At 33.6% G+C, this 13892-nt stretch overlaps 1 pseudogene; it reads left to right on the forward strand.

Annotated features, from left to right (window-relative positions):
- Positions 1 to 10937: 10937 nt before the first annotated feature.
- On the forward strand, positions 10938 to 13740 carry LOC120212132 (annotated as a pseudogene).
- Positions 13741 to 13892: the final 152 nt, after the last annotated feature.

Genomic DNA, 13892 nt, shown 5'->3' on the forward strand with positions numbered 1-13892 from the left:
CTAAGACACTTGCACTATCCCTTCTTTTATAACGAGAACCTAAAACCTGTTTTTCATTTGAAATACCATCATTATCTAATCCTAATTCATTAGCTATGTAAGCCGAGTCAAGATGGATGAATTGTCCTAGGAGATAGGAACGAACTGCTATGGTTTTGGTTCGAGCTCGGTTTTTAATACAAACGGCATTAGAATAGAATATGCTAACAAGTTAATGGTAAACTATAGGTTCAAGGTCACAAAGTTTATCAAATTTCCACTCTTGTAAGAGAGGAAGATATTTAAAATCAATATCTATCATAGCTTGACGAGAAGGGATACGTTCTTCTCTAATCTTGTAAGAGTCAAAATATTAATAATACCAAAAACGATGATTTCTAGGATCAGGATAATTAAAGCATGAATTTTGGATAGTCATATTGGGATCAATGGGATTAGGATTAGGAATTGGAATTTCAGGAATATGAGGAGGATTTGAATGTGGGTTGGATTGACGGTTTGAGCGACTAGAAGATGACCTAGCACGTTTAGGATTGGACATGATTTAGGAAATCAGAATAGAATGGATAACCTGCAATTTAGAAAACACATGTATGCAATTCAATCAATCCCAAAACTCAATTGAGTCCTCAATATTTCAAGGTTCTCTAAACCAATCCTAATGGGCAAAGTTTTTGAAAACTATTGAAAATAAGGTTTTGAAAAACAATATAGTTTTCATAACAACATAATTCAATCAAAACACAATAATTTGAAAAACAAACAATTTTTGGAAAATTCTTGTGTTTTTGATGAAATTAGTTGTACTATCTAGTTTCTAATCACTAAAAAATCAATATCCGATCATTATTTCTGTCTAGAACTAATTAAAACTAGTCTTATGTTCAAAATCAATGAAAATAGAGAATTTAGAAAAATTTACCTTGAAAGATGAGATTGAGTGGGTTTTGATGTTGTTTGCATGATTTTAATGATGCTAGCAGGTTTAGGAGATGATATTTGAAGAGAATTTCGATTAAAATCGTTGATTTAAGGCAAATAGAGATATAGGGTGATAGTGAAGAGGGGAACGGAGTGAAGAAGGAGAGAAGAGAGTTTGAGCCAAAACCAAGGGTTCTGCCCGATAAAACCAGTACCCCAGTGGGGTATCGATTTCCCCAGGGGGGTATCAATTCCCCTAGGGGGGAATCGGTTCCCCTTCAAAGGGGGAATCGGTTCCCTCATGAGAGTATCGATTCCCTCTGCACTAAAATGCTAAAATCCGATTTTAAACACACAAAATGCTAAATTAATTTTCTCTAGTGGTATTGGCAACTCATATATTGAAAATTAATCATGTTCAAACAATCAAATTAATCTTTAAACTATATTTGAACATAAAGTTAATTTTTCATCAAGAATCATAAACTCCCCCTAACTAATAGCAATGAATGCAATCAAAAATTACTATTCTAAGCATTTTTCATTTAGTCTTAAAAATGCTAAAATTATTTGAAACACTAAGTGAAGATAGGTTGGTCAAACCTAATTCTCTTCTAAATGTCCAAAATCTTTCCTTGTCTAAAGGTTTTGTAAAGATATCCTCTAATTGGTGCAAAGTATCAACAAATTCTAGAACTACATCTTCCTTAGTGACATGGTCTCTAATGAAGTGATGCCTTATTTCAATGTGCGTAGTTCTAGAGTATTGGATGACATTTTTAGTGAGACAAATAGCACTAGTATTGTCACACTTGATAGGAATAGTACCTACTTCAATTCCATAATCAAAAAGTTATTGTTTCATCCATAAAACTTGTGCACAACAACTACTGGCTGAAATGTATTCCGCTTCAGTGGTAGATAATGCAAAACAATTTTGTTTCTTTGAAAACCAAGAAATCAGCATATTTCCAAGGAATTGGCAAGTACCAGAGGTGCTTTTCCTATCTAATTTGCATCCTCCATAATCCGCATCAGAAAAGGCATGCAAGCTAAAGCTAGAGTCTCTAGGATACCAAAGTCCTAAACTAGGAGTGTCCTTAAGATATCTAAAGATTCTCTTAACAACTAGTAAATGTGATTCCTTAGGACATGATTGAAATCTAGCACATAAGCAAACACTAAACATAATGTCCGGTCTACTTGCAGTTAGATAAAGAAAAGAGCCAATCATTGACCTATATAATTTAACATCTACACATTTTTCTCCTTCATCTAAGTCAAGCTTTGTTGATGAGCTCATTGGAGTGTCATGAGGCTTGCCATTTTCCAGTCCAAATTTCTTGAGCATATCTTTGACGTACTTAGCTTGATTGATGAAGATGCCATCTTTTCTTTGCTTGATTTGGAGTCCCAAGAAAAATGAGAGCTCCCCCATCATGCTTATTTCGAATTCGCTTTGCATTATCTTAGAAAATTCTTGGCAAAGAACATCATTAGTATAACCAAATATTATATCATCAACATAAATTTGAACTACTAATAAATCTTTACCTTTATGCTTTAAAAACAATGTAGTGTCAACCTTCCCTTTTGAAAAACCTTTTTCAATTAAAAATTTTGACAATCTTTCATACCAAGCTCTAGGAGCTTGTTTTAAACCATAAAGAGCTTTTGTCAATTTAAGAACATGATCCGAAAATTTTGAATCTTCAAAACTTGGAGTTTGTTCCACATACACTTCTTCCTTTATAAAACCATTTAAAAATGCACTTTTAACATCCATTGATATAATTTAAATTCATGAAAACATACAAATGCTAATAACATTCTAATTGCTTCCATCCTAGCTACGGGAGCGTATGTTTCATCATAGTCTATGCCCTCTTCTTGAGTATACCCTTGAGCAACAAGTTTAGCCTTGTTTCTCACTATATTATCACTCTCATCAAGCTTATTCCTAAATACCCATCTAGTACCTACAGTAGATTATTACTAGGTCTTTCAACTAATGTCCATACTTTACTTCTCTCAAATTGATTTAATTCTTTTTGCATAGCCATAATCCAATGTTCATCTTTTAATGGTTCTTTAATATCTTAGGCTCTATTCATGAAATAAATGCAACATAATTACAAATATTTCTAAGAGAAGATCGAGTTGTTACCCCTTTGGATGGATCACCTATAATCTCACCATCCTTGACATAGTTGTACTCTCTTGGATAAGATACTTCCCTTTCTTCAATGGTTGGATTCTCAAGAGGATCATGAGTTACCTCATCTTTTGTTTCTTCCTTTGATGATGGTTTTCCAACGTCATGTCTAACTTCATTTGTATTTATAATACCTACATCATCATTCACACAAGAATCCTTCCTCGGAAGGGGATTATCATCGAAAACAACATGTATAGATTCTTCTACAACTAAAGTTCTTTTATTAAATACTCGATAAGCTTTAGAATTTAAGGAATAACCCAGAAAAATTCCTTCATCACTTTTAGCATCAAATTTGACAAGGTTTTCTTTACCGTTGTTCAAAACAAAACATTTACATCCAAAAGGATGAAAATAGCTAATGTTAGGCTTTTTATTTTTGAAATTTTCATATGAAGTTTTCTTTAAAATTGGCCTAATCATTACTCGATTTACAATATAACAAGCGGTATTTGTGGCTTCCGCCCAAAAATATTTTGGTAAATTATTTTCACAAAGCATGGTTCTAGCCATTTCTTCTAAAGTTCAATTTTTCCTCTCAACAACTCTATTTTGTTGAGGGGTTCTTGGTGCTGAAAAATTATGGCTAATACCATTAGAATTACAAAACTCAATAAATCCAAGATTTTCAAATTCAGTGTCATGATCACTCCTAACACTAGTTATAGAGTAACCTTTTTCATTTTGGATTATTTTTGAAAATGTGATGAAATGTTCTAATGCTTCATCTTTAGTACTTAAAAATAGAACCCAAGTATATCTAGAATAGTCATCTACCAAGACAAATGCATATTGTTTTCCACCCAAGCTAGTAGTTCTAGTTGGCCCAAAAAGATCTATATGGATCAATTGTAATACTCTACTAGTTGATACGTCATTAATGGATTTAAAAGAAACTCACTTTTGTTTTCCTTTAGCACAAGCATCACAGATTTTATCATTATCAAATTTAAGCTTAGGCAACCCTCGAACTAAATCACCTTGAATTAGCCGTTGCAAAACACTCATACTAGCATGTCCTAGTCTCCTATGCCATAACCAACTATCATGTTCATTTTTAGCAACTAGGCATAAATTAGTCATATCAATAGAATCTAAATGCACCATGTATAAGTTTCCTATTCTATGACCAACAAGCATAATCCGATTAGATGCAATGTCAATGACTTTACAACCATTAATATCAAACATGACATTGAATCCCTTATCACAAAATTGACTAATACTCAATAGATTATGCTTTAATCCATTCACATATAAAACATTCTTAATTTGTATGGAAGAGGTATTACCAATAGTACCAATACCTTCAATGTGACCTTTTGAATCATCACCAAAAGTCACTTCTCCTCCATTTTTGGTGTTAAGCTCAATGAACCGGCTTTTGTCTCCGGTCATGTATCTTGAGCATCCACTATCAAGGTACCATGAATTTGGATTTGTTTCCCGTGCCTTGTAGCAATGCTCCTTTTCCTACAAACATAGATTAATTTCTAATTTTGGTACCCAAATTCTTTTGGGTCCATATTCATTAGTTTCCAAAATCCTAGTCCCCTTAGGTATCCATTTGTGTAGGATATCCTTATCTTTAGTAGTAATGAGCTCTTTAGGAACCCATATACTTCTAACGATTTTTCCATTAGAGGTTCTTTGGGGACATCTATGATTGTAGTTTTTAAAACTCTTTCTAACAAAGTTGGATTTTGAATTTTCTCCATTTTCAAAACGTTTTGTTCCAACTTTATCAAAAGAAGCTTTAAGATCATCAATTTTCTTTTGATGATCATCATTGACCTTTGAAAGTAAATTTTGCAAATCCAAAATTTTCTTTTCAAACTCTTCTAGTTTGATTTGCAAATCTTTGATTTTACTTTCAAGATCGTTGTTGGTTTTGGATATGAGTTTATTTAATTTTTCAATTTTGAAACATCATTTTTATATTTTAAAAACAATTTCTCATAATCCGAAGCCAACCCATTATATTCCTCTAATAGCTCATCATAGGATATCATTAAAATCAGATGAGTTAGAGGTTACCTTAAATCTTCCCCGAATGCCATCAAGCACAAGTTTGCTACTTCTTGTTCCTCTTCATCGAAACCTTCTTCATCGGAACCTTCTTCATCGCTCCATGTAGCCACATGAGCCTTGTGCTTATTCTTTGATTGACCCTTTCTCTTCAATTATGGGCAATCATATTTGACATGCCCCGGCTTTTTGCATTCATAGCAAATGATCGGGTCTTTCTCTTTTGGTTCATTTTTTAGGCCTTCATTTCGTTTGAATTTTCTCCCTCGGTAAGGTCTCATCATTTTTCTGAACCGTTTGGCAAACAATGCCATTTCCTCGTCATCGTCATCTTCATCAGAATCACTCTCATCTTTTGTGGATTTGAGAGAAACTCCAATGTTTTTCTTCTTCTCCTTCTCCTTTGGTGTCTCTTCAATCTTATCAAGGTCTACCTCATCTTCAAGCATCATTTCATGAGTGAGGAGTGAACCGATTAACTCTTCAAGAGTTAAGGACGTTAGGTCCTTAGACTCGATGATTGTCGTCTTTTTTGATTGCCACAATTTGGGAGGGAGTAAACTAACTTCCTCACAAGCTTTTCATTTAAAATGATCTCTCCATATGATTTGAGACCATTGACAATCGTTGAAATCTATCCGTCATAGTTTTGATATCTTCATTTGGTTTCATCCTGAAATTTTCATAGCTATGCGTTAGAATACTAATTTTAGATTTCTTTACCTCATCGGTACCTTCATGAGTGACTTGAAGTTTGTCCCATATTTCTTTGGCGGTTGTACAAGATGAAACTCTTTCGTATTCATCTGGTCCAAGAGCACAAATATGATATGGATGGCTTGGAGTTGAGATATAACATTTTTGTCACTCCTTCACTCCATAATCTTGGATGAGTGAGAGGCTTGATGTATCCTTATACTACGACATTCCATGCTCCCATGTCACTTGCTTGAATGAAGTACATCATCCTATTTTTCCAATAGGCATAGTTAACCCCATTGAAGAAATGAGGCTTGTTGACGGGCATCGAATCGAGACCGGAGTCGAAGTTTGAAGCGGAGGCCATTGATGACTTTGATTATCGATATAAATCTTCCCGAATCTACTCAATAGGTGATTAAACCTTCAAATGAGTTAGGCTTTGATGCCAATTGTTGAGTTAATCGATTGACAGAATTGGCCAAGAGGGGGTGAATTGGCAATTAAAATTTTGGTGGAAGCTTTTGCAGAAAATTAAAAGTAATTGCACAGCGATTTAGAGTGGTTCGACTTTATCAACCAAAGTCTACGTCCACTACCTTAGCTATCCACACTAAGGATTTTCCACAAATTCACTAATTTGTCTTTCTTTGGAGGACAAAGAGTGACCTTACAACCCCTCAAGAATTATATCCCAAATTCTTGAGAACACTCTCTCCCAAAGAGGACAATACAAATTTGCAAACTTACAAGGAAAACCTCACAAGGTAGATTGTTTGCACAATTCTAGAACAAAGAAAAGAACACTAAAAAATGAATACAATTGAGCACAATAAGTGTTCTTGAAAGCAAAATGAATATTGAATGAAAAATAGGCTTGAAATGCTCAAACTTGAGGTTTGATGTTTTCTCTTTGATTCTCTCTTGATTCTAGTTGTTTGATGTTTCTTGTTTTTGATCAATGGCTTCTAAGCTTGCTTAAATACACTTTGAATCACTTCTGAATGTTGGGGATCATTAATGAAGTTTTTGGAGCCGTTTAAGTGTGAAAACAATTAATATTTCTGCTTGGAGCGTGGGGAGAATCGGTACCCCTGATGGGGAATCGGTGCCCTAAGTGTAAAATTCAAATATTCGACCGTTACACAAAGGGGGGAATCGATACCCCTGGGGGGGGGAATCGGTTCCCTCCGAGAATACTGAAATTCTCGGAGCCAAACCCTTAAAGGGGGAATCGGTTCTCTCTGGACAAACTGTAATTTTTGGCTTTGAAATGGTTTGAAATACTTTGTAAAATTATTTTGAAATTGTTTTAAGATTAAAACTTAATTTTACACTTGAGTAATGATTAAAAATGACTTTTGAAAGGTTGGAGTAATATTGGATATTCGAATAATTATATCGAATATACTTAGAAAACCTTTTGGAAAATCTTAAAATTCATTTATCTTAATTTGTTATATCGAAATATCAAAATGTATTCAACAATAGATTATTTGTAAATTGAAGCTCTCTCACACACAAAAGAACACTAGAATAAAAATTACAATGAATGAAATAGTGTTCAATGTAAGAAAGACACAAAATGAATATGAATTTGGCTCTAATTGCTGTTTGATTGTTAGAATAACTTTTTATTCCTCTCTTGCTATTTGAAGACTCCTTTTATATGTCTTCATTGATTTCTAGTCATTTTAGGGTTGTTAGAGCGAGTTTGGAGTCATTTGGAGCAATAAATTCACGCATTCAATACAAATCTTCATAGAGGTTTTGAAACCACCCAAGGGGGTTTCGAAACTCACCTTTGAAAAATTTTACCATTGTACAGAGGGTTTTGAACTAGTAGTGGGTTAAACCTACCATAAGGGGTTCGAAACCACCTTAAGGGGTTTCGAAACCAAGCTCAAAAATATTGAAAATTAGACTTGTTTTATTTTGCAAAAGTATTTTAAAACTTTATGAATTCAAAAAAAATCTTAAATTTATTTTTGACATTAAATCCTTCAAAATATTATTTTTACAACTTGAAAACATTTTTTAATCGAATATGATAAAAAAAATCAATTTTACAAAATTTTCAGTTTAGCCCTTTGTTATATCAAAATAATTTAATTTATTTATCACAACCTTGTTCTTATTTCAAGAGGTTTGGTGATGACGATTTCGTTATATTGCTATTGAATGTATATGACATGCTTGTTGTAGGCCCCAACAAATTCATATTAAAGATTTAAAGGCATAACTGGCTAGGGAATTTGAAATGAAGAACTTGAGACCAACAAACAAGATTCTAGGGATGCAAATTCAATGAGACAAAAGTAATTGGAAGATTTGGCTTTCACAAAAGAATTACTTGAAGAAGGTCTTGTCATGATTCATCATGCAAGATTGTAAGCCAATTTCTACCCCTCTTCCAATTAACTTCAAATTTTCCTCCAGTACGTGTCTTAGCAGTGAAGAAAAAGAATATGAAGATGTCTCAACTATCATATTAACTATCGTATTCGTCAATAGTTTGAAGTTTAATGTTCGCTATGATATACATAAGACCAGACATTGCATAAGCAGTGAGAGTGATTAGTCGGTATATGGCGAGTCCAGACAAAGAGTATTGGAATGTAGTGAAAAGGATCCTGAGATACAGGACCTTAAATGTTGCATTATGTTAAAGAGGATCAGATTTTCTTATGAATGAGTATGTCAATTTTGACTAGAGATTTTGGATAAAAGCAAATCTAGTAGGATTATGTGTTCTGTAGCAGCTGTAAGATGGGTTTCAGTTGTGGCTACGTTAACAATAGAGGCAGAATGCGTAGAAGCTACACAAGGCAATAAAGAAACAATTTGGTTGTAAATGCTATTAGAGAAGCTTGGGTACAATCAAGAGTATGGTGAATGATTAGTGTTTAAATTATACATTATTTTATGATTAATTACTCCTTCATTAGATAATTTAGTTGCTAACTTGGGCCTTTTTCAGTCATTTTCGATGCAGAACATTGAATTCCAGAAATTATGCTAAAAACAAAGAAATCGTGCAATTGTTTTATTTTTTGGACTCATGGCCAAATTAGTGGGCACGACTTGGGACATGACATACCCAACATGGCATCTAGTCAGTGATTGATGTGAAAACATATGTGGCAATGACATGGCAGTTGACGTGGCAGGTGATGTGGCACCCATTCAATAGCTTCTAGAAGACCCAGTCAGCAACTTCTAGAAGATCCAATTAGCAGTGGCGTGGAAAAGGAGACTTAGCCGAATTTTTTATTTCAAATTAGGATTTATCTTATTTTTATTTTTAGGAATTATCTTTTGTTTTGAATATTTTTTCTAGGGTTTTTTAGGGCAATAAATACCTCATTGGGGTAGGCCTCAAAACAAATTCAACTCATCACTTGAGCATTCAATCATTTTCAAACTCTCTTGTTTCTTTCTTTTTTAGATTTATAAAAGTTTTCTTTCCATTTATTTTAATTCCAAGTTACTTTATTTTTCTTTCAAAATACTAAGTATGGTTTCTACCATGCTTAACTAGCTTTCTAAAGCCAAGGGCTAAAGTGATGACTCGATTCTAAGTCATGAGAATGAAAAAACGCTTCATACCCTCAAGGATTCCATTTTCAATTTTTGGAAATCAAGGATCGATAATCGACCATCATTTTATAATCAAGGCGATTTCATTTCAAAAGTGAACGTTGGAATTGAATTTCGATTTCGATTAAAAGTTGGGAAGAAGGATCAACCTATGGCACGTTTGACTTCCTATAAACACTTAGCGACGATCCTCTAAGGGAAACTAAAATCGGGTTAGATTCTCAATTGAGACGATAGAATCTGAGTCGGATTTTTCCTGATTTTTTAAAGCATTGAATTAATAAGTGATTGAAGCTATTAACACACAAGAACCGAGATCTAAAGATAGATTTAGATTCTTGATTCATTTGAGAGAAAAATAAGATATAGAGGTTGGGCCCTATAGACTATATCGACGCAAAAGCTTTTAGCCCAAGCTGATTTCTACCAATTAAAATTTTCCATTTTATTTTATTTCAATGAATTTTATTACTTCGCTTCAATTCTTCAAAATCCCCCTCTAATTTCTTTACAATCATCACGCCTGAAGCCAGATCAAAAGCAAGAAAATTGTCAAACTCCTTGTCCCTATGGATCGCCCTTACTCTCACTATTCTACTTATTCTTATTCATTTGATTGGGATTAAGGCTATTTATTTGACATGAAACGACCTGTGCCAAATCACATGAAATCATAATCAAATTCGAGTAATGTTAATTTACACGTCATAGAATAATTAAAAAGATTATCTAAAGAAAACTATGTAACTAATAGTGTTATCGATTTAAATCTATTAACAAGCATTCATGTAATCAAAATTAGAGATTTTATATGAAATTTATGTTTGTATTTTTCTATCGCAGTAGCATTCACAGTCATAAACTGAATATGAAAAGATCATACTAATTTTGTTTCATACAATGTTTGGTATTTACTAAACACCACATATGTTAGTCTCTCAATTCTATGATACATGGATTTTAAGAATAATTTATTTTTTAACGAGCCAAGCGACCTCGGTGGTAAATGAATTATTGTTGTTCCTTGAGGTCTTCGGGTTCAAGCAGCAAGAATGTCAGGGGTGTAAAGTTTAATGTCAAATGGTTGAGAGTTTAGGTGCCAATTTAAAAAGAGGATCATAGTTTGAGGACGTATGATGCATGCATTTAACTCTTCTTTTGTATATATAAATGATTACAAGTCAAAACAATAATTCCTGTTTTAAGATAAAACAGTAACACTAATTTTTAGAGCCAATTAAACTACCTTTTATAACCACTGTTTATTTGGCAAACAAAAAACAAATCAATGACTAAAGAAAGACAATGACAACTCAAAACCATGTGACACCATTGGTTTGTTAGCTGATAAAACGGTATATTTAGTTGGAAAGATGAATGTTATACATATATAAACAGCTCTATGCATCAACATTCAAGTATTGCAAATAAAATAAATAAATAAATAGTTTGGTATCCTTATTTCCTCCAAGTAAGGATCCAATGGATTTTCATGTTATAATCTTTACTAGTTATCTTCTGCTTGCGCATGCAGTTGGAGTTAATGGTTTCCCGATGGATGATTTGATAAGTAAATTACCGGGTCAACCCGATGTTCATTTCAGACAATTTTCTGGGTATATTGATGTGGATGATGGTGGTTTCGGTCCAAGTCTTTTTATTACTTTGTTGAAGCTGAAAAGATCACATGAATCAACCCCTCACTATTTGGTTGACCGGAGGTTCGTTTTCTTTTGCGCATATATACATAGATGATTACTTTATCTCTTAACGTTTCATTTTTATCAAAACGATCCCTACTAAATGGAAACTGTTAGTTTACTAACGGCACGTGGCATTTTCACATATAATCAATTGATGTTGTAATATGTTTCGTGTCATCATTTTGGGTAACGTGACACATGTTACGTCATCATTTGGAGGTGACATGGCATGTGTCATGTCACCAAACCATTTTTGATGACGTAACACGTGTCACGTCATCAATTGATTGCATGTGAAATGTACGTCAGCAATTGATTGACGTTAATTACCAAACGGTTTCATCCAATATGATCTGTATTGACAAAAAAATAAAACATTACGATAAAACAATATGAATAAAGAACAAAATAACCATTCATGGTACGGTAATTATGCCATTATCCCAATATTAAAAGAATCACACCCCTTCATACACATAGTTAATCATATGTCAAATTGTACATTTTCCAGGATGAGATCACATTATTACTTTATATGTTCGACCATATTTAATGCATCCCCAAGTATAATTTAGTATTAAGAAAATAAAGTATTTTATGTAATAATATTCAGGACCCGGGTGCTCTTCGGTTGGAGATGGGTTTTCTAGTGTTGGTCCTTTTGTTACAACAAAAATGCTCGTGCCCTCGAGAAGAATGTTCTCTTGGAACAAAGGTTGTGTAATCTAGTTTCATTTTCTTACCCTTTTTTATACTAATTTGTGCATATATATATATATTATATTATTTATATATATATATATATATATATATACTACTTTCTCTATTTTATTCATATTCGTATAATATAGAGAGAGAAAACAGAGAGATTAAAATGACATGATGCATGTAGTTTTAATCGAATGTATCGTATGATGCTCATTATATGATTTTGTTGCAGTGTCAAATCTGTTGTTCATCGACTCCTATTGGATGTGGATGGTCATATTCAAATACGAGTACCGATTATAATAACGAGATGACAGTACCAGTAAGATCCCAATATATATTCCTCGTGATTTTTTATTTAAATATTCATATATATGAGAATTTCCATTGGTTTGTATATTACAGCAAAAATATTGGTTAGCTTCATGCAAAAATGGTACGGAAATACCCAGAATTCAAGGCGAGAGATGTGTTTCTAGCTGGATCAAGCTATGCAGGACATTTCGTACCTAATCTTGCTATGCTTTACTTGATCACAACAAGCAATCCAGGACTTCAAATTCAATGTCAAAAAGGATTGGCTGTAAGTACAATTCTAGTTGCTCGGCAAGATGATTTTATTATAAAACGAATAATTCTTATTTAGATGTATGCCTCGTTAAAAACTTCCCGTTCTGAACAGTTGGGGAACCCGTTGCTTCGTAAAAAGCTAGACGCATTAGCAATGTACGATTACTTTCACTCGATAGGGCTGGTAAACATACAGTGTACGAGCAAGCCAGAAGGAATGCAAGACCCTTGACGAAAACAATTACTCTTCTAAATTCGAAACCAATTGGACTAAACCTTGCAACGATCTTAGAGAATGCCCCTTTCATCGCTTTCATTCTTCGATCGAGGTTATGTCATTTCGAAACGCTTCGATGTCCAACGCGATCCCTGCGACATGAAAAAATTGAATGATTTGAGCCTAGGCAAAGAGGTTTCCTTTTATTTCCCTTTTTCTCCCCCGATATTTTTCTTTTATCACGATATCATTGCGATAAATCTTCGATTTCGTCCACTTACCAAGGTTAGTCATGGGGCAGACATGTGTGCTGCCCCAAGGGCGCAGTTCTATTTTAATCTTCCGGAAGTTCAGAAAGCTTTCCACGGGAACCGAACCAGCTTGTCATATTCATGAAGGTTGTTACTCGTAAGTTCGTCTCTAGAGTCTGGTGACTTACCCAAAATTAATTTTTAAAAAAATAAACTTTTCATCGTATCTCGTTTTAATCGATGTAGGATAAATTTAAGTTCAACGAGAATGATAAGAACCGTGACATGCTTCCCGCCTTAAAAAGGCTCTCCAACAATCGGTTCACATTACAATATTCAGGTCGACATTTATTCATCTTCTTTTTCTTTATGTTCAATAAAATGTAATCAAATGACATTTTTTTCTTTATTTTTTTGTTCGATCTTATTTGCATTTGATTGTAATGCTACAGCGGAGATGTAGACGCTCTGGTGCCTGCAGTGGGAACCTTACAACATTTGTACAAATTGGCCGAGGACTTAAACATCAAATCTACAAAAGAAGAAACCTGGAGTTATGAAAACAAGGTTAGTATTTTTATCATTTAACGTGTTATTTGTTTATAATTACAATTATTTGTTTTATAATTACAATATTGAGCAGGATGAGGGAGGAGTATTCATTTGGAACTTATTGACGTTCTTCATAGTGAAAGGAGTGATCATCATGTTACATTTTCTCAACCATCCCAAGCTCTTATATCTTCACTAATTTTACGATCAATCGTATTCACAACGACAAGCAGTGAAACCGAAGAGCACGGGGGACCATCCTTCCTGTCTACTGTAATATGTATATGAGCAAGAGATAACAAAGATACATGAAACTTTGTAAACTATTTTTGCTATGCATAAATCCTTCTATTTTTATTAGTTTGTGTCTAACAATCCAATAATTATTCGAAACATTACTTCACTCACCAAATTTTAGCCGCGAT

This window comes from Hibiscus syriacus, unplaced genomic scaffold (genome assembly GCF_006381635.1).
Source record: "Hibiscus syriacus cultivar Baekdansim isolate YM2019G1 unplaced genomic scaffold, ASM638163v2 tig00109997_pilon, whole genome shotgun sequence".
NCBI classification, from domain to species: Eukaryota; Viridiplantae; Streptophyta; class Magnoliopsida; order Malvales; family Malvaceae; genus Hibiscus; species Hibiscus syriacus.